Source organism: Bubalus kerabau, chromosome 18 (genome assembly GCF_029407905.1).
Source record: "Bubalus kerabau isolate K-KA32 ecotype Philippines breed swamp buffalo chromosome 18, PCC_UOA_SB_1v2, whole genome shotgun sequence".
NCBI classification, from domain to species: domain Eukaryota; kingdom Metazoa; phylum Chordata; class Mammalia; order Artiodactyla; family Bovidae; genus Bubalus; species Bubalus kerabau.
In genome coordinates, this window is record NC_073641.1 from 65,710,990 (window position 1) to 65,737,156 (window position 26,167).

The 26,167-nt window shown below is 42.9% G+C and overlaps 1 protein-coding gene across 2 annotated transcripts in view; it reads left to right on the top strand.

Annotated features, from left to right (window-relative positions):
• The window catches only part of SEMA5A (semaphorin 5A), a 570,854-nt gene that overhangs the window by 75,685 nt on the left and 469,002 nt on the right, over window positions 1-26,167 (top strand). The gene's annotated exons all lie outside the window — the stretch shown is intronic.

The window sequence follows — 26,167 nt, forward strand, 5'->3', positions numbered from 1 at the left end:
CAGCGAAGGCAATGGCAACCCACTCCAGTACTCTTGCCTGGAAAATCACATGGACGGAGGAGCCTGGTAGGCTGTAGTCCATGGAGTCACTAGGTGTTGGACACGACTGAGCGACTTCACTTTCACGCATTGGAGAAGGAAATGGATGGCAACCCACTCCAGTGTTCTTGCCTGGAGAATCCCAGGGACGACGGAGCCTGGTGGCCTGCCATCTATGGGGCCACACTGAGTCAGACACAACTGAAGCGACTTAGCAGCAGCAATTGGCATGCAGTTACCCTCTGCATCAGAGCCTATGAGTACAATAACTGAAAAGAAAGAAAGAAAAGAAAGTGAAGTTGCTAGGTCATGGCTGACTCTTTGCGATCCCATGGACTGAAGTCCACCAGGCTCCTCCGTCCATGGAATTCTCCAGGCTAGAACACTGGAGTGGGTTGCCATTTCCTTCTCCAGGGGATCTTCCTGACCCAGGGATTGAAACCGGGTCTCCTGCATTGTAGACAGACTCTTTACTCTCTGGGCCACTAGGGGAGTCTCAGTAACTGATTGCCACCCTGAAGGAGGAATACCTTTATTTATCTTATTTATTATATATTCACTTTAGTAGTGTCTTTGAAGTAAAATGCTGATGGCCAAAGCATAATTTTAGTGTACAGTTATTTTCAGTTTTTTTTTTCCTAATACAGAGAAATTAATGATAGGTCACTCGAAAAAAGATGATGGTCTTCTATTTTTCCATCTTATTGATTTCTCAGAATCTTACTTACAGTCTGCAACATCTGCAATGTCAGGCTGGGGTTGTGCTCAAACAGAAGTTGTGTCAATTTAAATAAGATGTATTGTGCTCGCCTTTTGTTCCCCACTGCATGAGGCTTTTGGTGAATCCAAATTGGGCCTTTTTAATGTTCTCAGATTGCAGACATGGCTCTTTTTTAGCAAATGAGCAGAGCAAAGTTGGCAATCCTATTTGTTGGGAGCATTTGTTTTGAAGAAATCAGCTCAGACACTTTACATATGTTTGATTATCTCACCTATGTATTCTCACCAAGGAATTCAATTTGTCTGGGGAGCAGATGAGACTTGTTTCTGTCTCTAATGGTGGCTTTCTCATATATTTCATTTCAAATGGCCTGTACTGATTGGCTCACTCGTGTATCTTTTCCTTGATCACGTAACGAGGAGAAAAGTGCCAAGGACAGCATGGAGCCATTGGTGAGGGGAAAGTGGTGCCAACTGAAATTCAGCATTACTTAGCTAAAATTTGGGAGTCTTGAGTGGTGCTTGAAGGCAGCGTTTTGAGAGCAGATCCTCACTTGGGTAACCTCTTAGAAGTTTGTGATGAGTCATAATGGATGATAATGTTATAAAAACCACATCCGTCCATGTGCAGAGTTGTTATCGCTGTTCCCATTTGGAGCTGTTCTCATCATCCTGTTAGCGCTACTTCAAGGGCACTTTCATTTCTTAAGTGTTAAATACCTACTTCACTTCTTCATTTTCTTTGAATTATTTGGACCACACTATCTGAAGTGTGGTTTTTCTCAAAATTTCTGATAGTCAGAATGAATATGATACATTCGTAACTTAATCCCACGATATCTAGCACATTCTATCTGCTCGTGGAGAAGTACGTTTACCACCAGCCCCACCGGGCTCCTGGCTGCTTTCTGAATGGCAGCTTCTTGATCCCTGTACAGCCTTGAGCCCGACAGAGGGCCGGTCTTCTATGAGAGCCCATGGGGATGTGTCTTATGGAAAGGCTGATATTTAGTTCTGTTTTGCACAGTTCTAGTTAGCATCACCGACTCAATGGACATGCATCTGAGCAAATTCCAGGAGATAGCGAAGGACAAGCAAGCCTGGCTCGCTTCACTCCATGGGGTGGAAAAAAGCCGGACACAACTTAACGACTGAACAGCAACAACAAGTTAGAGTTAGAGAAACCCTTGTATTTTGGACCAAGCATTGTGCCTGCCATTTAGGAAGGACCTTTAAATAGGTTTTATGAAACAGCTAACATTTTGTTCTCTTTTGAATAATTTTCGTTAGAATGAAGGGCTCCCACTGTTGTTAGTTTCACCCTGCATTCAAATCTAGCTTCTTTTTTCTACCTGGGGCAAAGCGCTGAAGGACACTCCTTGGACGCAATGTCTGTCTGTCTGTGTCACCTCCTGTTTGGACCTGGGGAAAGCCTGTAAGAATATGGTGTGTGAGCCCCACCAAGGGTTTTGGGTTGTTCAAAGAATGCCGATAGTTGTAAAACCATTAAGCAGTTTTTCACTGGAGCTAAATGCAAAACAAGTAACAAACAAGTAGCAAACATCGCGGGAAGATGCCCTGGAGGAGGGCCTGGCAGCCCACTCCAGTGTTCCTGTCTGGAGAGTCCCATGGACAGAGGAGCCTGGTGGGTTACAGTCCGTGGGGTCGCGAAGAGTCGGACACAACTGAAACAACTTAGCAGCAGCAGTGAACATTTCAGAAGGTGTTTTTGCGAACAAAGTTATGTTGACTTAAAACCCAATAGAACACAGGAAGAGAGTTCTTACTAAAATTTATTCACTTCAGAAGGAACTTCATAGATTTCTAACACTTGCCCCAAGTTTTGACCTGATGCTGAATTTTGAATAGATTTAAATATATTTCTGTTTCCAGAAAAGACTCTATAACGGGCATATTTTATTTGAGGATATAAAAAATATTTGCTGTCAATGCTTAAGATCTGTGGACACACAAGCAGTGTGTTAGAGAGCTGAATCAGTTTAGGAATTAACTCGAGGACACAACCTTCTGCAGGTGTGTGGCAGGCATATACCACATACAGATGCTAGTATCAATGGACACAGGGTTGAGACTAGTCACTGATTTTCCTGAGTTGAGAGCAGTAATGAAAAATACGGTCACAAATAGTAGGAATAGTGACATTGGAATGTGTGTGCTCAGTCACTCAGTCGTGTCTGATACTTTGCGCCCCCATGGATTGTTGTCCACAAGGCTCTTCTGTCCATGGGATTTCCCAGGCAAGAATGCTGGAGTGGGTTGCCATTTCCTTCTACAGGAGTTCTTCCTGACCCAGGGACTGAACTCCTGTCTCTTGCGTCTTGTGCCTTGGCAGGCAGATTCTTTACCGCTGAGCCTCCTGGGAAGCCCTGGTGATAGAGTATGGCAGGTCAAAGTGGACTTGCACAACAAACTTTCCTGTAAAAGGTGGTGCATTTAGCATCTGGAGCTGCTTTCTTTGTAAGTGGAACTTATATATTGTTTAATACTCAGCGGGGCCATCTGGAAGTGTGGGCTTTCCAGCTTCATCTCAGTTCACCTGCAGATGGAGATGCCCATCTGGACAGACTGTGTGTTTCCAAAGAGGGAGCAGAGAGAGAGTGATTCAAGCCCAGGTGGGGATGGAGTAGTCTCACAGGTGAACACAGATACAGCATATGTTCCCCATGCTGTGTGTGCTGTGCTAAGTCACTTCAGTCATGTCTGACTCTTTGCGACCCCATGAACTGTAGCCTTCAGGTCCTATGTCCATGGGATTCTCCAGGCGAGAATACTGGAGTGGGTTTCTGTGCCCTCCTCCAGGAGATCTTCAGAATCCAGGGATCAAACTCGAATCTCTTATGTCTCCTGCATTGGCAGGTGGGTTCTTTACCACTAGTGCCAGTTGGGAAGCCCTGAAAGAATGTAAGCATTGAGAGAAATGTGGGAGAAGGTAACTCTTCTTTACCCATTGAACTGGGAAAAGGATACTGGCTTTCCCAGTGTGATTTAATGCTGTATTTTTTTTTTTAATGCTGTATTTTGACGACATTTTAAGCAATGCAATTCTAGAGTAGGAAATGGCAACCCACTCCAGTATTCTTGCCTGGAGACTCCCATAGACAGAGGAGCCTGGCAAGCTATAGTCCATGGGATTGCAAAGAGTTGGACACAACTGAGCACTGAGCACAAGCAATCCAATTAGATAGAAAAGGAGATAAGAAAATATGAACGTTGAAGCAGAGAATGTAAAATTATTCTTCATTATCTTGAGAAACCTATATGCAGGTCAGGAAGCAACAGTTAGAACTGGACATGGAACAACAGATTAGCTCCAAATAGGAAAAGGAGTACGTCAAGGTTGTATATTGTCACTCTGGTTATTTAACTTATATGCAGAGTACATCATAAGAAATGCTGGGCTGGTAGAAGCACAAGCTGGAATCAGGATTGCTGGGAGAAATATCAGTAACCTCAGATATGCAGATGACACCACCCTTATGGCAGAAAGTGAAGAGGAACTAAAGAGCCTCTTGATGAAAGTGAAAGAGGAGAGTGAAAAAGTTGGCTTAAAGCTCAACATTCAGAAAACGAAGATCATGGCATCTGGTCCCATCACTTCATGGGAAATAGATGGGGAAACAGTGTCAGACTTTATTTTTCTGGGCTCCAAAATCACTGCAGATGGTGATTGCAGCCATGAAATTAAAAGACGCTTACTCCTTGAAAGGAAAGTTATGACCAACCTAGCAACCTAGATAGCATATTAAAAAGCAGAGACATTACTTTGCAAACAAAGGTCTGTCTAGTCAAGGCTATGGTTTTTCCTGTGGTCATGTATGTATGTGAGAGTTGGACTGTGAAGAAAGCTGAGCGCGGAAGAATTGATGCTTTTGAACTGTGGTGTTGGAGAAGACTCTTGAGTCCCTTGGACTGCAAGGAGATCCAACCAGTCCATTCTGAAGGGGATCGGTTCTGGGTGTTCATTGGAAGGACTGATGTTGAAGCTGAAACTCCAGTACTTTGGCCACCTCATGCGAAGAGTTGACTCATTGGAAAGGACTCTGATGCTGGGAGGGATTGGGGGCAGGAGGAGAAGGGGATGACAGAGGATGAGATGGCTGGATGGCATCACGGACTCGATGGACATGAGTTTGAGTGAACTCCAGGAGTTGGTGATGGACAGGGAGGCCTGGCGTGCTGTGGTTCATGGGGTTGCAAAGAGTTGGACACTACTGAGCAACTGAAATGAACTGAACTGAATGTTGTGTGTTGGCCCTCAAAACACAAGATAATCAGCTACAAGTTTTTGGAGGAAATGAGTTCAGTCAGGTTACAAATTATGAAATAAATGTGTAAAATCAATGATTTTCTATTTACCAGCAATAAATGATGAATATATAACAACATAATGTGATCCCATTCATGATACCAGCACAATTACAGAATAGATAAGAATTAAATGAACGTATAGGACCCACATAGCTCTTTGGTAATTCCTGGTGTTGATGTTGCTTTTCCTGAGGTTCTGGGTCATTAGGTCATCCTGTGAGTCTGGAATCTTCTATCTGTGGTTGCTGTTTGGCTTTCTGTGCTTGCAGTCCATTGACTGAAGATGATGGGTTTGGGTATACAGCAGGGGTATTGTTTTCTTGTGCCTCCTGGGTGTCAACAGTCACTCTGGGTACCTCCCTCTCTCTTTGGTCTAAGTGCTGGTGGACCATCCCAGGAGCAGATGCTTCTGCTGCTTCACCCAGGGTGAGGGTGGTGGGCAGCATTGTTTAGAGGTTCTGAAGGGGGTCCCCCAACTAATCTGCAAGGCCTTCGTTCTCTTGCTTATCACTGCATGTGTTGCTTCTGACCTTGTAGTAGCCCCAGAGGCACCGTGGTGTCTCCTGGCAGTCTTCTTAGGTCCTATTGGAGATTACGAGTTCCTCTGTTCATATGAGCTGATTTCCTTTCTATCTCAAGATTCTGGGCTTGGATGGTGCTTTCTTTTCAGCTTTCGGCACTTTCACTATCATTGTCATTTAAGCGCACATGTCCCTTTTGTCATTTCCAGAGTCCCAGGGTGGGAAGAAGAGGCAGGTAGCCAGGATCAGGACCCTGAACTATGCACGGTTTCCCACAGCTTTCCCTGGGTAGGATTGCCAGATAAAACACAGGGTGCCCATTTGAATTTGAGCTTCAGATAAACAATGCGTAATTGTGTTGGTATAAATCTGCCCTGTACTTACCCTAAAAAAAGTATCCACTGTTTATCTGAAATTTACATTTAACCTAAAAAAACCTGTGTGTTGTTTATTTTCTTTTCAATTCCAATTCAGTTGCACATACTGTATTTTTATTTGCTAAATCTGCTGAGCCTACGCACGGGTGTCTGGTGAACAGAAGCTGCACTGACTCTGGAGGAACGTGTGATGGAGGGTAGGCGGGGAAGAGCTAGTGACACATACTTTAGGGAGCTGAAGGAGGGCCCCCTCTAGAGCTCTGGCAGTGCAGTCCCTTTAAATACATTTACTTTGAGAACTGGACCAAATGAAATGGTAGTTGAACCAAGACTGACTTGCTTTCTCAGTCCCATTCTCGAGGGTTCTACCCTCATGACCTAATCAATTTCACCTCCTAACCCCATCACGTTTGAATTCAGGAGAGACACAAACCTTTTATTTTCTTGGGCTCCAAAATCACTGTGGATGGTGACTGCAACCAGGAAATTAACAGACACTTGCTCCTTGGAAGAAAAACTATGACCAACCTAGACAGCATATTAAAAGGCAGAGACATTACTTTGCCGACAAAGGTCCGTCTAGTCAAGGCTATGGTTTTTCCAGTAGTCATGTATGGATGTGAGAGTTGCACTATAAAGAAAGCTGAGCACCGAAGAATTGATGCTTTTAAACTGTGGTGTTGGAGAAGACTCTTGAGAGTCCCTTGGACAGCATATAGATCAAATCAGTCAATCCTAAAAGAAATAGCCCTGAATGTTCACTGGAAGGACTGAGGCTGAAGCTGAAGCTCCAGTAGTTTGGCTAGCTAATTTGAAGAACTGACTTATTTTAAAAGACCCTGATGCTGAGAAAGATTGAGGGGAGGAGAAGAAAGGGGTGACAGAAGATGAGATGGTTGGATGGCATCACCAACCATGGCACCAGGAGACAGTGATGGACAGGGAAGCCTGGTGAGCTGCAGTCCATGGGGTTGCAAAGAGTCAGACAGGACTTAATGACTGAACAACAACAACAACAACAGCAGCAGCAGCAAATCTTCAGACCCTAGCAAAAATTAAGTATATGAATATTCCAGATAATAATTAAGTGTGAATAAATGAATTTCTAACAATGAATATACTGATATAATGATAAATAGCACTTCAAATGGGAGACCCTGTAGTCTCTTGGGTTATTTATACCACTTTGCTTGAAATGTAAAATACTTCTTCTGTTGTTTTATTAAAATGCACTCTTTAATTACAGTTTTTTTTAGTTTCCACTTAGCATCATTAACTTCAAAGATGTTAAATGTTGACTGTGACAGCTAGCTAACTAGCTGTTTGCTTACAGCCTCCTGATAACATGCTAAATAAGAACAAGTGTGTTACAACAAAGAGATCACATGAGAAATTTTAATATTTTTCTGACTGTGGGAGGCCAATGAAGTAATGTTAGTGGATAATTATTATTGACGTGTTTGTCAAATGATTCTAAGAGCTATAAACACAGCTTTCACTTTCATTTATCAGAAGAACACGGAGGACATGCTTTGCCTTAATCTTTGGAGGAAAATTCTTTATAAAATTTCCTATATTTTAATGGTTTCAGGTTCAAAATCTATTTGTTTTTCCTCTACAAAATCTGTGGGTATCAGAAATTCAGTTTCACCTTTTTTATTTTTCTCAGGGGACAACATTTTGAGTTAATTTTCCCTGGGACCCCTGCATTGCAGAATGATTCTATGAATAAAGAATTAGCTTCCAACGAGTTGTCACTTTTATTAGAGTCATATTATTTTCTATCTGTTCAATGTATGTTGGCTGCACTGTCTCTGTCAGGTGGAAAGGAGTACTTGACCTTGACATTATCTGTATCTTTAATAGGTTTTCTATTCTTTGTCTCATCTGTCACAGCTGCTTTTTTCCCCCTACCCTCTAAATCTTAGGATATTTATTTTTTAAGTGCACTCATTGGGACTTCCCTGGTGGTCCATCACTGGAGACTGCCTTCCAGTGCAGGGGGTACAGGTTCGATCCTTGATCAGGGAGCTAATATTCCACATGCTTCGTAAGCGAAAAACCAAAACATAAAACAGAGGCAATAATGTAGCAAATTCATTAAAGATTTTAAAAATGGCCCTTATTGAAAAATTAAAAAACAAACAAAAAACTGCCCTCATTTTGTGACTTATGCTTTTCAGTCTTTGGGTCTAATTTACTTTTCTCCTCTGAATCTTCTGATACGTAAGAATTTCAGAGCTTGGCTAGTACATACCAGGGCAAGGGGAGACCAGCATATAAAACAGAAATACCATTCACAATTCTTATTGTAGCATTTTCAGCTAACTTTATTTAAATGGTTAGTAATCTAGTCTCTTGTGGCTATACATTCTTTCTGTTCAGCCACATTTGTTTTTGGTACATCATATTAAGTCCATATGAGTGATGTGCAATTTTTAATTCTGATGTGCAAAAATTCTGAGCTTTGTTCGCAATTTTGTAATAGATGGTATATCTGTTGTACTCAGATTTATCACCTTCTTTCTGTTTCCCTTATAGTTTGGCTTGTCACTCACTCCAGTAAACAGAACTGGAAACCAGGGCCTGGGTTTCCAGGTAGTTTATGAGGATAAATATATAAATCCTTGCCTTATTGAGAAACTGAGAGAAGAGTGAGAAGGGAGAGAGAGAGGAGGAGGAGATTAGGGAAGTAAATGATAAGGGGGAGAACTGGGGAAGAGAGAGTTGGAGAGATCAAGAGGCATGTGGACAGAGATAGAGAAAGAAAAATGGAGAAGAGATGGAGGGAGCCCCTCAAAGAGAGAGAACAAAGTGAGAGAGAAGGAAAGGAGAGAGAAAGAGGTGATGGAGGGAGAGCTAATGGCAACCAGCAAGTCTCAGAGTGATGAGGTGATAATCTTTGCTCTGTGGATGCCATCAACAACAAGTCTGGGCATAACTAAAGTGCATCTGAATCCAAATCAGTGCCTTGATAATTTCCTGCCATATTTAATGTGGTAGGGTCACAACAGGAGGAAAATGAACAGCCCTTTGAGGTTTGGATTTAATTTAGTCTGTACTCTTCATGAATTTTTAAATTTCTAAGAATTTCATAATTGCAAGTGGAGAGAAGGAAGCTCCATTCAATGTCCTAGAATACATGATCAGTAAAGCCCAGTTCTGTCAATGTTAAAGGCCCGGATAGAGCAAATCCCCACCCGTGGGAAACAGGTTTCAGGGTCCCTACTTGGTTTCCAATTCCCCTTCAGTTCTTACTTCCTTTGCTGGTGGTGGGCTGCACTGGCCCATCCTCTCAGTCCCTGAGAACCTACTGTGTGTGTCTCTTCCCATCCCCATGTCCAGTGACCTCCTGTGGGTAGCTTGAAGTGGGCCCCAGAGGGAGCATTTACACCATGGAAATTGACAAATGCTAATGATCGTGATCCCCAGGAAATTAGGAAACACAGACCAACATGCCTCTGGGTGCCCCTTGTTCCTTTCAGTGACCAGTATGTGTATCACTTGTTACTGGGCACCCACAAGAGGCTGTTTCCCCTCCTACCTCCCTCCCACTCAGAATGCTGACCTCTAAGGATGCCCACTCTAGACAGTGAGTATCTTATGGATATCTTGATTTTTCTCTCTTCTTCAATCAAAATTTATTTGCCCCGAGTTCCATTCTTATGGTCTTCCTTGGTGGCTCAGACAGTAAAGAATCTGCCTGCAATGCAGGAGACCCAGATTTGATCCTGGTTGGGAAGATTCCCTGGAGAAGGGAATGGCTACCCACTCCAGTATTATTGCCTAGAGAATTCCTTGCCTGGAGAATCCCCTGGACAGAGGAGCCTGGTGGGCTACTGCTGTGTATTAGGAGGCCTCTGATTCCCTTCATACAAGGCCCTACCACTGCATGGAATTAATAGACTATTGCTTCTAGGTGTCACATTAAAAAACACAACTAAGACCTTCTGGGTCTTCTGGAGTCAGACAAACCCATCACCTGGATGGAGGCAATGGGAGGTCTCGTCAGCTCTGAGATACACTTCAGTGTCATCCGAATCTACCTGTGTGTACCCCTGACCTTGGACAACACAACCAAAAGCACATTAAAGGACAGAAGAAAATATTTGCGTGAAAGTGAAAGTGTTCATCACTCAGTCCTGTCCGACTCTTTGCAACCCCACGAACTGTAGCCCACCAGGCTCCTCCATCCATGGGATTTTCCAGGCAAGAATACTGGAGTGGGTTGCCATTTCCTTCTCCAGGGGATCTTCCTGATGCAGGGATTGAACCTGGGTCTCCTGCATTGCAGGCAGACTCTTTACCATCTGAGACACTGGGAAGCCCCATGTTTGTGTAGACCAAGATAATTTGGGGGTCAGTGCAATTTCATGAGAAGCTGAGATCCTATGTTTTGTTTATCAAATCATCAGTTCAGTCTCAGGGAAACAGAAATGTTTGGAGATATGATTTCCATTTTGTGCTTTCGTGAGGGCCATTCAACTGACCCCGTATGTCTGTAAAGGCTAAAATAGATGTCTCTGTGCATTTCAAATCTTTGTCTAGAGGTTTGTAGGGCCATGCTGTTTGTTTAGTCAGTCAGTTCAGTGGCTCAGTTGTGTCTCCCCCATGTGAGGGAGGAGACACATACCTCCACCAGTGAGGCTCCCAGGTTCAACCCCATCTCTACTGCAGTTTGATACAAAACGGAAACAGACTCACATACTTAGAAAACAGACTTAAGGTTACCGAAGGGGAAAGGTGGTGGTGTCCTTGCTCAGTTGTGTCTGACTCTTTGAGACCCCATGGACTGCAGCACGCCAGGCTTCCCTGTCCTTCACTAGCACCTGGAGCTTGCTCAGACTCATGTCCATCGAGTCGGTGATGCCATACAGCCATCTCATCCTCTGTTGTCCCCTTCTCCTCCTGCCTTCATCAGCATCAGGGTCTTTTCCAAAGAGTCAGTTCTTCTCATCAGGTGGCCAAAATATTGGAGTTTCAGCTTCAGCATCAATCCCTCCAATGAATATTCAGAACTGATTTCTTTTAGGATTGACTGGTTGGATCTCCTTGCAGTCCAAGGGACTCTCAAGAGTCTTCTCCAACACCACAGTTCAAAAGCATCAGTTCATTGGTGCTCAGCTTTCTTTATAGTCCAACTCTCAAGACAAGGATACTGAAGTGGTTTGCCGTTCCCTTCTCCAGTGGACCACGTTTTGTCAGAACTCTCCATCATGACCCATTCATCTTGGGTGGCCCTACATAGCATGGCTAATAGTTTCATTGAGTTATATAGGGCTGTGGTCCATGTGATCAGTTTGGTTAGTTTTCTGTGATTGCATTTGTTTAGAGAGGAGGGCATCTCCTTATTGGAATCTTGTCAGTGGCCTTCCAGGGAACAACTCGTCTGTCTTAGCATCTAACGTTCCTTGTGCCTCTGAGCTTATAGACACCTCTCCTTATAATTAAATCTGGCCTTTGAACAAGTGAGTGGGACCAAAAAAAGAGCAGGGGAGGGAAAAGACAGTGAGAGGGAAAAGAAACTGAAGTATAGAATATAAATAGAGACAAAGCAACTTACAAAAAAAAAAAAAATAGGAAGATGAAATTTCTAACGGTTGAAGCAGAAGTCTCTTGAATTTCCAATGGTTTGTGCCAGTCAACAGAACTATGTCGGTTTAGATGGTCTTTTTAGTGGTGGCCTTTCCCCACCCCGCAATTTGGCCATCACAGCCTGTGGAGCTCAGAGATGACTCCTGATTGACAGGACGCGTTGTGACCTGGACCAAAATAACCCCTTCCCCCACAAAAGAAGTCTACAACCTACGGTTCCCATTCCCTAAATTGAGGGCAAGGAGTAAACAGAATGGTCCTGCATCTATGACACCTGACATGTGTTTATACCACGTTTTCCGGTCTCTGAGTGGTTAAGATGGGATCACTCGTCACGAATGGTCATCAACTGTGCTTGTCCAGGTGTCAACGCATCTACATTTTACCTGGTGGGGTCCCTCCCCTCCTTGCCCTGGGCTGAGGATGGAAAGTGAGAAGGGGCTGGGGCGGGAAGGCTGTGGCCCAGGCTTCTGATTTACACGCCACTCCCACGCCTCTCTGTTCTCTGTGAGGTGGCTAAGTTATGGGTCTGTGGCTCTCCTGTGCTGGTTTTTTTCCCTCCTCCGCAGGCTGGAGGACCACTTATGCCTCACATCTTCCAGCTCGAAAGGCAATGAGCACAGATTTGTGACGTACAATTTTCCTGATTAATTGAAGAATACACAGGGCTTATTCCCACTCACAAGAGCAGGGTTGCCACCAAAAACGAATCTAATTGGCTAAATAAATAACCTCGAGGTTTTATAGCCTGCAGACTTTTGCTTTATTGAATTATTAATGCTGTGTCCCCCCTCCAAATCAGCAGTAGCTAATGACTGATTTGCCTGAGGCAGTTAATATTCTCCAATCAGTTGTAAATAGCCCTGATGACTTATTTCGCTAACGTCGAGCTTATCTTATTGGCTTGGCTCTCAAAACAGCCCTGAATTCAGGAACGTAGGAAAAATTAAGCAAGTTGTAACATTGCATTAAAAAAAAATAAACAGAGTGAAGTAAGCCAGAAAGAAAAACACCAATACAGTATATTAGCGCATATATATGGAATTTAGAAAGATGGTAACAATAACCCTGTATATGAGACAGCAAAAGAGACACTGATGTATAGAACAGTCTTTTGGACTCTGTGGGAGAGAGATAGGGTGGGATGATTTGGGAGAATGGCATTGAAACATGTATAATATCATATATGAAATGAGTCGCCAGTCCAGGTTCGATGCACAATACTGGATGCTTGGGGCTGGTGCACTGGGATGACCCAGAGGGAGGGTACAGGGAGGGAGGAGGGAGGAGGGTTCAGGATGGGGAACACGTGTATACCTGTGGTGGATTCATGTTGATATATGGCAAAACCAATACAATATTTTAAAGTTAAAAAATAAAATATTAAAAAAAACCATACACACATTTGGTTGATTTCCTTCTGTTTAAAGCAGCGGTTCTTAACTGGAGGGCTCATTTTCACTCCCAAGGGACATTTAAATGGCCACGTCTGGAGATGGTTGGAGTTGTCGCAACTTGGGGTATGTGCACCAGGCGTGTCCAGGTGGAAGCCAGGGATGCTAAGAAAGGCACAGGACAGTTCCTCACGATGCAGAATTATCCAGATCCAGGTGCTTCAGTGCTGTGGTTGAGATTCGTTGGTCTAAACAGATTCTTATGGTATTTTGGTAGCAGCAGTTATATATACTCAGGTACCAGGCTTGGGGAGGGTAACGATGTGAGTGGGCATGAACATCGTTGCCCTGCGTGGTCTGTCGGAGCTCCATCTGTGGAGGTGGGCTAGTGGGAGATTGGGCCATGCCTGGCATGACTCTTCACCTAGAGATGGATAGATTGTAGTCAAGATTCGTGGTGGGGATGGAGAGCAGATAGTCCTCTTGTTCTGTATTCCTGTGTGAAGTGAGAAATAATGCCCCAGGAGGGATTTTATAGCTTAACAAGAAAATCCTGTCTCATACAGCCAACAGTGGCCACTTTGTTTTCTTACTTTATTCAGTTAAAGTTCAGACACTGTACACGGTATTTCTACATGGTTGATGTCGTTGAGGCCCAGGAACAGTGAGCCCTGTGCCCCGCTCGCGGCTGACAAGTGGCGGGTCCATGCCCATCCCGCGTCTCTGCTGTGTCTTCTCTTCCAATCCCTTGGGGAGAGAAATGCTGTTATCTTCAAATGACAGCAGGCGTTTTTGTCTTAGTCAAAGTTATGGTAAGGAATGATGAGAGATATATCAGCTGAAATGACATGCATGCAGTTAAAAATGAACCAGGCGTGTTGTCTGGAAGCTTGGGTAAGTTAAGGATGAGTTGAGCCAACTCAGCTCAAGGGGCAGAGCGTAGGTGGTTCAGAGGATTGCAGTCCTGACTCACGCAGCCTCCTGCCCACGGGGCTGTTAGTCTTCCAACATCCCCCTCCAGCGCTTAGTCTCTCGCTTGGCGAGGAGGCGTCGGATCATCTTTATTAGTCAGAAAAGAAATATAAGAGGCAGCAAATAGTATGAAAAGCTGACTAGCCTCAGTCATCATCAAGGATATTTAAACCATCAACTGATTTTCACCTATCAAATTGACAAAAATGTTTTTAAACAATAGAAATCCCAGGGTATGCAAAGGCTGATGTCAACGCAACAGCCACTAGGCAGTTTAGAACGTATCTATCAACGTTAATGGACCAGGCACTAACACATCTAGGAATTTATCCTGTGTTTATGCTCAACTAATTGTGCAATCGTGGAGGATATTTACTGATTTCTTCTTTTAATGGGAGAAAAACCTAAGTGTCCACAAGAAGGGACATTTATAAGTGGTTTGTAAAGTATGGATTCATACCTAGCCTTTAAGAAGATTGGGGCATATCTGTTTTTGCAAAATAGCAATGTATCTATGATATGTTGAGTGAAAGAAATGTTATAAAATCACATGTGTAAATCTTTTTGTGTGCACATAAATACTTGGCAAGTGAAAGAATACACCCCAACCTATTCTCAGTGGCTACCTCTGTAGGATGAATTGGATTGAGGTGGGGAGAGGCTTTTTCCACTTTATATAATTTTATACTTTTACAAATGAATACCATATTAGGGCTAGCGGGGTAAAGAACCCACCTGCCAATTCAGGAGACATAAGAGATGCAGGTTTGATCGCTGGCTTGGGAAGATCCCCTGGAGGAGGGCAGGGCAACCCACTCCAGAATTTTTACCTAGGAAATCCCATGGACAGAGGAGCCCATGGGCTACAGTCTATAGGGTCTCAAAGAGTTGGCTGTGACTGAAGTGACTTAGCATGCACCATTTACTAGTGTAAAATAGAAAACCTTTTAAACCAAAAGCACTTACTGAGCACTGCCAGGTACTCTGCTGAACACTGATGGCCACATGTGAACGAAAAACGTTTTTCCTGCTATCGAGTAGCTTCCAGTCAAACTTTACAAAATACTTATTGGCCAAATTAAACCCATTTTCTATTTTTGGGGCCCTTAGTTACTTTGCTGCTCAGGACAGTTAGGTTAAAATAGAAATAGTGTCATTTGGTACTGTGCAAGTGAGTGATATTTTGCATATTTCTGAAATGGTTTTTTGAATCATTATGACATAGGAATTAAATGTTATTTTAAAAGCTGCATTTTCATCGAAACATATTCTGTGTGTGTCTCAATCAGAAATGATCACATTGGAAAGGTGATTATGTAGTGGGCAGTGGGAATGGGATTGATGAGCAGAATGCAGGTATGTCTTTCTATTTACAGTCTGTTGTTGTTGCTGTTTAGTTGCTAAGTCATCTCTGATGCTTTTCAACCCTGTGGAATGCAGCATGCTAGGCTCCTCTGTCTTTCATTACATCCCAGAGTTTGCTCAAATTTATGTCCACTGAGTTGGTGATGCCATCCAACCATCTCATCCTCTGTCATCCCCTTCTCCTCCTGCCTTCAATCTTTCTCAGCATCAGGGTCTTTTCCACTGAGTCAGATCTTCCCATCAGGTGACCAGACTACTGGAGCTTCAGCTTCAGCACCAGTCCTTCCAATGAATATTTAGGGTTGGTTTCTTTCTTCAGCGATCAATGCAAAGAAATAGAGGAAAATAACAGAATGGGAAAGACTAGGGATCTCTTCAAGAAAATCAGAGATACCAAAGGAACATTTCATGCAAAGATGAGCTCGATAAAGGACAGAAATGGTATGGACCTAACAGAAGCAGAAGATATTAAGAAGAGATGGCAAGAATACACAGAAGAACTGTACAAAAAAGACCTTCATGACCCAGATAATCACGATGGTGTGATCACTGACCTAGAGCCAGACATCCTGGAATGTGAAGTCAAGTGGGCCTTAGAAAGCATCAGTACAAACAAAGCTAGTGGAGGTGATGGAATTCCAGTGGAGCTATTCCAAATCCTGAAAGATGATGCTGTGAAAGTGCTGCACTCAATATGCCAGCAAATTTGGAAAACTCAGCAGTGGCCACAGGACTGGAAAAGGTCAGTTTTCATTCCAATCCCAAAGAAAGGCAATGCCAAAGAATACTCGAACTACTGCACAATTGCACTCATCTCACACGCTAGTAAAGTAATGCTCAAAATTCTCCAAGCCAGGCTTCAGTAATATGTGAACCATGAACTTCCTGATGTTCAAGCTGGTTTTAGAAAAGGCAGAGGAACCAGAGTTCAAATTGCCAACATCCACTGGATCATGGAAAAAGCAAGAGAGTTCCAGAAAAACATCTATTTCTGCTTTATTGACTATGCCAAAGCCTTTGACTGTGTGAATCGCAATAAACTGTGGAAAATTCTGAAAGAGATGGGAATACCAGACCACCTGATCTGCCTCTTGAGAAATTTGTATGCAGGTCAGGAAGCAACAGTTAGAACTGGACATGGAAAAACAGACTGGTTCCAAATAGGAAAAGGAGTCCGTCAAGGCTGTATATTGTCACCCTGTTTATTTAACTTCTATGCAGAGTACATCATGAGAAACACTGGACTGGAAGAAACACAAGCTGGAATCAAGATTACCAGGAGAAATATCTATAACCTCAGATATGCAGATGACACCACCCTTATGGCAGAAAGTGAAGAGGAACTCAAAAGCCTCTTGATGAAAGTGAAAGTGGAGAGAGAAAAAGTTGGCTTAAAGCTCAACATTCAGAAAACTAAGATCATGGCATCTGGTCCCATCACTTCATGGGAAATAGATGGGGAAACAGTGGAAACAGTGTCAGACTTTATTTTTCTGGGCTCCAAAATCACTACAGATGGTGACTGCAGCCATGAAATTAAAAGACGCTTATTCCTTGGAAGGAAAGTTATGACCAACCTAGATAGCATATTCAAAAGCAGAGACATTACTTTGCCAACAAAGGTTCGTCTAGTCAAGACTATGGTTTTTCCTGTGGTCATGTATGGATGTGAGAGTTGGACTGTGAAGAAGGCGGAGTGCTGAAGAATTGATGCCTTTGACCTGTGGTGTTGGAGAAGACTCTTGAGAGTCCCTTGGACTGCGAGGAGATCCAACCAGTCCATTCTGAAGGAGATCAGCCCTGGGATTTCTTTGGAAGGAATGATGCTAAAGCTGAAAGTCCAGTACTTTGGCCACCTCATGCGAAGAGTTGACTCATTGGAAAAGACTCTGATGCTGGAAGGGATTGAGGGCAGGAGGAGAAGGGGACAACAGAGGATGAGATGGCGGGATGGTGTCACTGACTCGATGGACGTGAGTCTGCGTGAACTCAGGGAGTTGGTGATGGACAGGGAGGCCTGGTGTGCTGCGATTCATGGGGTCACAAAGAGTCGGACACGACTAAGCGACTGATCTGATCTGATCTGATCTTTTAGGATGGACTGGTTGAATCTCCTTGCAGCTCAAGGGACTCTGGAATCTTCTCCAGCACCACAGTTCAAAGGCATCAATTCTTTGGCGCTCAGCCTTCTGTATGGTCCAACTCTCACATCCATACATGACTACTAGAAAAACTGTAGCTTTGACTATATAGACCTTTGTTAGCAAAGTGATGTCTTTGCTTTTTAATACGCTGTCTATGTTTGTCATTAACTTCCTTGGTAGCTCAGTGGTAAAAAATCCACTTGCAGTGTAGGGATGCAGGTTTGAACCCTGGATTAGGAAGATCCCCTGGAGAAGGGAATGGCAACCCACTCTAGTATTCTTCCCTGGGAAAACTCTTGGATAGAAGAGCCTGGCAAGCTACAGTCCATGGGGTCACAAAAGAGTCGGACATGACTGAGCGAATAAGCAACAAATGTTTGTAATTGCTTTTCTTCCAAGGAGCAAGTGTTTTTTTAATTTCATGACTGCAGTCACCATCCACAATGATTTAGGAGCCCAAGAAAATAAAACCTGTCACTGCTTCCACTTTTTCTCAGTCTACCTGCCATGAAGTGATGGGACCAGATGCCATGATCTTAATTTTTTGAGTGCTGAATTTTAAAGTCTAATGTTGGACTTTTAAAGTCTAGTTGAGGAAATAGAAAACATAGAAGGAAACAAAGAGTTGAATACATCATAAATATTGAGATAAAGGATGTGGAGGAAATGGACACACTGGATTTTGACAGGGCTGTTCACAAGAGCCTCTCCATGGAGAGGACATTTGAAAGTAGACAAGAAGAATGAGAAAGAAATCAATTGCATAAGCAGTGGGGAGGTTTCCATGTGTGAAATCATGGAGATACAAAAAGATCTCTTATGGACCAGCAATTCCACTCCTGGGCATATATCTGAAAAAATGAAAATGAGTTCAAAAGCATGTATATACCCAATATTCATAACAGCATTATTTACAATTGCCAAGGTATGGAAGCAACCTAAGTGTCCATCAACAGATAGATGGATAAAGATGTGCTGTATATACACAACCGGATACTACTCAGCCATAAAATAGAATGAAATTTTGCCATCAGCAGCAACATGGATGGACTTAGAAGGCATTAGGCTGAGTGAATTAGATCAGAAAAAGACAAATTACTGTTATGGGATTCTATCATATGTCATATAAATGATATCACTTATAAGTGAATTCTAAAAGCTACAACAAACTATTGAATAAAACAAAAAGGAAGCAGATTCATGGATACAGAGAACAAACTAGTGGTTACCAGTGAGAAGAAGGAAGGGGGGGCAATATAGGGATAGAGGGGAAAGGGTTATAATGAGATTATATGAAATCAAGTGGTGAAACTTTGAAAATTATAAAGCACAGTACAATTTAAAGAATCTCTCATTCAATTAAAGCGAAAGCATCCAGTGGCCTATGAGAGTTGATGAAGGTGGATTGGTGTGGCCAGGGTGAAGGAAGGACAGGCAGACAGAGGCCAGATGGTGGGTGACAAGTGGCTATAATGCTGCACGACTGCTGTGCAGAGTGGAGTAGACCTTTGTACCCTGTGTTGGAAACAATCCTGAGATGACAGGCAAAATCCATTTACCTTTGAGGTAGAAGATTAATTCCACGGTGCCTTGCACATGGTTGGGTACTCCTCTCCTAATTACTCAGTGAATGCCTAAACCTCTAAAACCTGTAGAGACTCTTACAGATGATATTTCAGGATGTCCTTGAAACAAAGTGAAGGTGCTTCTCAGATGTGCCTGTTTATTCCTTGGTCTTTTTCAAGCCAGACTCGTGTTTCCTGCTGGGAAGCTCTGTCCTCACCTTGACTTACATCTGTCACAGCTGGTGTCCCCTTGTCTCTGGCTGCTCCCCCGGAACCCCACTAACTGGCAGATGCTTTGGTTTAAGCCTGCCCTTGGGCTCAGCTTTCCTCTGCACACCGCGTTCAAACGGGTGTGCGACTTGAGAGACTCTGACTCAGTAGAAAGTCATTTCTGCTCATGGAGAAATCTGTCAGATCAGATCCAGCCCTGAGGGACTGAAGTCTTCACCTCTTAGAAGGCCTCTTCATTCTCAACATCTGCAGCTTCTAGTTGCACCTTCTTTATCACATCGTCCACCATTTTTCTAGCATGTAAACTCTTGGTCCTAGGTAGATAGATGGATAGATGTAGGTGTAGGTTGTTGTTTGGAGGCAGCTGACTGTAGTAAGTGTCTTGCATGCTCCATAACAAGCAGTCGCACCAGCATCTTTGGACTCCTTGGTGTCACTGATGGTGTCACTCTGGTGACCCTGTCTCTCGATTCCTGACCCCCAACTCTGCTATTCCAGCTTCCAGCATCTAGACTCCTGCCCTGCTGATTGGACTCCAGCCCAGGAGAGCACCTGGGGTCTCCCGTCCTTGGCTGAGGCTTCCCCAGGACCCCTGTGCAGACTCTCACGTGCTTCATCTGCACCAGCTGGCCACTTGCCAGGATCCTTGTGCTGACTCACCCCTGGCCATCCCACCCCTGTCTCCTGACTTGTTTCGTTCTCTCTTCCTTTCATCCTTTCCCCAGGTTCCTTGTTGCCACCTATCTTCCCCCTTTTTCCTCTTCTTGTCCTTTTTTTTCCCTTTCTTCTCTCCTCTCTCCCTTTAACATACTGCACCCTAGTTTTGGCCAAAATGTCAAGGTCGGATCCCCTGGCCCTACTTGGCTGTTTTCTTTGGATGGGTTCACTTGGTCTTGACTCCCAAGTCCCCTTGTGTCTGGTCTGATCTGCTGGAGAGTCAGAACACAGCACAGCACCTGTGCTGGTCTTTACTGGGCTTCCTGGTCAGTCAGTGGTCCTCATTTTTACTACTCGTTGCCATATTCTGTCAATAGGTTGTGCTAATTAAAGCTGTATTATTCAGTATAAACTGCTGCTTGCAAATAGTTTAAGTTCTTTTTTTCATAGTTATTTTAAATCATTCACTTGACTAGGTGATCTGGTAGGTCCTTCTATGCTGGTGTTTATCATTCTCGTTAACCATGGCAACAAACAGGAAGAAAACCAGGAAAGAAAATGTAAATTAAAATATGGATCAAATAAATGGCCAGCAGCAAAGAAACAGTTAAATAATGTTGCATAAATAATATGAATATTGTGCAGTTGTTAAAAATTCTGCACTTAAAAGGTTTCACTTTATATACCTGGAAATATATTTTATGCATACCTTTTCCGTAACTATAAATCTTATATAAATGCATGTATTATGTATACATTACATATATTATTATAATATATAATAATATAATATTTGTTGTTGTTCAGATTCTTAGCTAAGTTGTGTCTGACTCTTTGCAACCCCATGGACTGCAGCATGCCAGGCTTCCCTGTCCTTCACTATCTCCCTGAGTTTGCTCAAACTCATGTCCATTGAGTCAGTGATAATAATATATAATATAATATAATATATACTATATTATAATAAGTATATTATGTATATTATTATGTATGTATATAATACATATATTTCTAAGATAAAAGACTGTTAAAAATACAGCAAAATGATAATAGTGATTATTGTTTGGTGGTCAGATTAAGAAGGATTTTTTCCTTTTTATATTTTTATAAATGTTTTGCAATGAATATATGCAGATCACACAGTGAAGAAAAGGCATATGGAAACATTAAGAATGTATCTGGAAGTGAACAAAAATTATTATTATACAGTTTTTCTCCTCTACTTCACCCCATCATTTCCCAACCCTCCTATCCCCTTTGGGATCTGTTGTTTTAGACTGTTCCTTTGGCACTTGCCCCAGACCGAGCTAAGGATTATCTCTGTGCCTATAGAAAATACAGGAAAACATACAGTACAGCCTCAAGAGAGCTGATTCTATTCTTTGAACACAGAGCAGGAACTTTTCATTTCATATCTTATTTGTGAAGCACAGAGTTGATTCCCACAGTCATGTAATGCTATTAGGAGGTGCCATAAAAGACCAAAAATCAAAACAAAAAACTTGCAGAGCACTGCATGATGTCTTTTCTATGCTCAAAAATGTCAAGAGCAGATATAAGAAAAACAAAAGCAAAAACAAATCCAAACACTGCCAAGCTTTTGGAGAGAAAGCAGAAGGGAAATTACCCCAAAGACAGATGCTTTTAGAAAGCATGACTGACTGTTTGTGTTTTTGAGAGACCAAAGCAAGAGTTTTTATAGCTTTTTTTAAAAAATTAATAATTGTAGTGTCCCATTCCTAATAATTTAAGATTAGATCTTATACTGTAAAGAATATTTTATAGCATTTTACTAACAGCAACAAGTTGTGACTTTTTCTGCTTTTCTGCATTTTTTCCTTCAAGCAAAATTGGAAATAAAAATGTACCACAGAGCATTTAATTTTGAGTAAATGAGTTTCCTTGTAACTGTATCGTTCGGTGAGGTCATTAATGAATCTGGTTAAAATGAATATACACAGACTTACTGGTTGACGAAACTGTTAGTAGCTACAGTTATTCAACATATTACATGTAACTTGTAAAACTGCGTGATTTGGATAATTTGCCAAATCTCTTTTGCTTCTTTTATTCGAACCCCAAACTGGTTGCTTTGACAGCAATTTTTTTGAGTTTTCTGAAGTCAATAGTTAGTTTAGTTAGTTCTAAATCTGGAACTGAAGCTTTTCCTATGTTGCCTGGTGGTTATGGATTGGAGGGCAGAGACCACGCTATTCTCTCCCTGATACAGAAACCTCTGGAAAGTGGGCTGTACATACCTAGTTCCAGCAACTCTGTTGTATATCACTGTGCAGCGTCCCCTGAATAGATCTGTCTCTAGGCCCCTGGCTAGGCAGTGCTGCCTGGAGACCCACAGCCCTGCAAGAACCTAAGGAAGCAGGCCCGTTGGCTTTAGACCCCCTCACCCATTCATCCTCAAGGGACTTACATCATCCTTTGTGTCGACTTACGGCTGTGATTGCTAGAGGTGAGGGAATTGTGTTCTCCTATCTCCTGACTTCCAGGGGGTTGTACAGAATCCATTCCTACTGAGTCCTGGGCAAAGTTCTTACCTCCAACTTTTCATTGCTCTGAAACAGCCTTTGACCTCAGTCACCTATTCTAATTGAGAAAGTCCTCAATCAGAATTACTATTATTAATGTTTTATCAAAAGCTGGGGTCATTTTTTCCAATTATTCTGAGCAAGTCTGACAAATTACTCAGAATAGTATCAGCATCAATTTGATGGGTCAAGTTACAGTAACAAAGTACTCTTGAATCTCCATTAGCTAACGTCTGCTTCGTGTTCTGTGTGCATCTGGGGTTGGCAGAGAGTCTGCTCCCCCAGTCCTCACTCTGGGGTGAGAGGCTGGCTCACTTCCAGGGCTGCTGTAACCTAGATTGTTGGTGATCACTGTGATTCGGGAAGGACTATTCATTGGAAGGACTGATGCTTAAGCTGAAGCTCCAGGACTTTGGCCACCTGATGTGAAGAGCTGACTCAATGGAAAAGACCCTGATGCTAGGAAAGATTGAGGGCAGGAGGAGAAAGGGATGGCAGAGGATGAGATGGTTAGATAGCATCACCAACTCAGTGGACGTGAATTTGAGCAAACTTCGGGAGATAGTGAAGGACAGGGTAGCCTGGCGTGCTGCAGTCCATGGGGTTGCAAAGAGTCAGACGTGACTTAGCAACTGATCAACAACAACAACAACAACAGTGGACCCCTGTCTCCTAAAGGCTTCTGCCTAGGGGGATTCTGGTCCCTTCCACTTATATCAGCCAGAGAAATTACACGTCTATCACCTACTTCCAAGAGATGGAGAGGTAGGAATCTACCGTGTGCTGAGTGGAGAACGTGAGAAGACAGGTGAACAGCTTTCATGGTTACATAATACCTGCAGTTAGTGTTTTCTGTTTTTTATGTGTCACGCATCTTCACCCTGACATTTGCATGTTATCTTTGCATATTATCTCATTTACTTCTCACAGCAGATTGGAACTGCGATGATCTTCATTTCACACACAGGCTTACAGAGGGTGTGTAAGAGCCCAAGGCTGCCCAATGAACAGAGTTAGAGTGAGTTGATTAATGGAATCTAATCTTGTCCATTACCCTGGAGCCATCACCCATGGCCTGAGGTTGCTGCAGAATCCTCCAGAATCCAGTGTTGAGGCCAACACTGCAGGGATAAGAAACTTGCCATTCCTGGAGCTTCTCTAGCTGTGCCTGCCTGGGTAATACAGCCCAGGGAAATCCCATCACATTCTGAGGGTAGAGATTGCAGCATGTCAAAGCTAGGTCACGTCTATCGCCTTCTGAGTCAGATACCTGTGTTCCATCCTCATCACCTCATTTGCCGTAGTAGGAATTCTTATTAGAGACCATTTCTTGAGCATTTACCATGCTTTTGGCACTAGGATAATCCTTCTGCGTGTACTGTCTCCTTAATTCTTCCTCATTCATTTATAAGTGAGGAGTAGCTGGCATGCCCAAAGTCACACATGTTTTAAGTTGCAGAGTTGGTACTAAAACCCACAGTAGTCTGACTCAAAGCTTGCCTTTGAAAGGCTTTGTGCCTTAGGGTTTAATTAAAAGTACTCCATGAGAAAATAGCATTGAAATGTGTATGTTACCATGTGTAAAATAGATAGCCAGTGGGAGTTTGATGTATGAATTAGGGAACCCAAAGCTGGTGCTCTGTGACAACCTGGGGAGGTGGGGTGGGGAGGGAGGTGGGAGGGTGGTCCTGCAGGGAGGGGATACATGTCTGCCTGTGGCGGATTCATGTTCATGTATGGCAGAGGCCATCACAATATTGTAAAGTAATTATCTTCCAATTAAATAAATAACATTTTTTTTAAAGCACTCCACATACCCAGGGTTCTTACAGAGTGCTCCTTCAATACACACCTCCTGGGGGTTCATTGCAGAATAAAGGGTGCTTTGGATCTAGGATTGAAAACTTTTCTGCCATCAGTACTTGAAGAAGAGGACGGACAATAGCCAGGATCAAAAGGGCTGCTTACACCCCCTACTCAGGGTCCCTTAACTTTCCGAATTAGATGTGGGTGGGATGGACCAGACAGCCAGGCCTGCCATCTTGGCTGCATCATGCCACGTCCAAGTTAGAGAATCTCTGTGAGCCTCAATATTCTCAAGTGTCAAATGGGGACACCTTCCTTACAAGGGTCTTTTATGTGAATTGTTTTCCATAGTCACTTAATGAATGATGGTGACTTTGGGGGGAATGAAGAGATGTTCCTTTTTCCCCGCTAGGCTGGCATCCCTCATTAGCCATCCCAAACAGGCATTTTGTCTGTAAAACTGATATTTGCTTTAAATATGGCTTTATGCCAAATGTTCTAGCCATGATTGCAACCCGTTACCACTCTTAAGCCCCACTGCTAGAGGAATTTTAGAGAAGTCAGAAAAGTTCACCTCTTAAAGCAGGTGAAAGTGGAAATGGATACAACATGCTGGAGAATAGCGTGGTGGTATATATGAAAAGCTTTGAATGTGTGTGAATCCTTTGATTCCGTGATTCGTCTTCTACAAATTGCTACTGAGGAAATGATCAGAAATTTTTATGAGAAATGTTTATCTAATATATAAATGTTTATCTAATGATAGCACTAATTGGAAGCCACCAAAATAGCCAGTATTGAGGATTGGCTAAAAAATGGATAATACCATTTGATGGATTGTTATGTAGCCATTTATTACATATTTTTGAATAATATTCAAGGATTTGATTAAAGTAACCCCGATTTTACCTAACAGAAATGTATTTACATGGGTAAAAATTGACAGGTAGTGTTACCAGAGATCATTCATAATCCACCAATAAGAGATCCCTCATTATTCTTATTTTCTTTTTACTTCTTTGTATTTTCCAAAAATTCTCACAATATAGATAACTATTCAGAAAAATACTATAATTTATTTAAAGGAAGATGGTTAAAAAGAAAAACCCACCACTAAGCATTGTTTAGCACGTGCATGCTAAGTCTCTCCAGTCGTGTCCAACTCTTTGCGGCCCTATGGACTAGCCCCCCCTCAGGCCCCTCTGTCCATGGGATTCTCCAGGCAACAATACTGTAGTGGGTTGCCATGCCCTCCTGCAGGGGATCTTCCCGACTCAGGGATTGAACCCGTGTCTCTTATGTCTCCTGCATTAGCAGGCAACCACTATTGCTACCTGGGAAGCCCAAGCATTATTTAGTACTCATGCCTAAACTTTTCAGGCTGCCAGGGGAAGCAGTAGCACGTAGGGGCCACCGTCAGGGAGGAGGCCCAGTGATGCGAGTCCAGCTCCCGATGAGATTCGTCAAAGTCATACATTCTATATCCTGATACTGGGCAAGTCTGCCAGCATCTCAAGTCAGACATTTCTCATTTGGCAAAATTACTGTCATTTACTGTTATTAAAGCTTCAACAAAAAACAATGTCTGCTTCCTTTATTTTAAATAAAATCTAATCACCAGTTGCATTCTGAGTAATGAGAGACTCCTTAGCTGACCCTCCCAGCATGAGTCAGTAGAGCTGGGCAGCGTGTTGTTCTGAAGCTGGACTTGGTCATCCGGACTCCAGTGATGCTCACCTTCCTATGACCCTGCGTAGAGCTCCTTACCTCTCTCTGCTACTGCTGCTACTGCTAAGTCACTTCAGTCGTGTCCGACTCCATAGATGGCAGCCCACCAGGCTTCCCCGTCCCTGGGATTCTCCAGGCAAGAATACCGGAGTGGGTTGCCATTTCCTTTACCTCTCTCTGC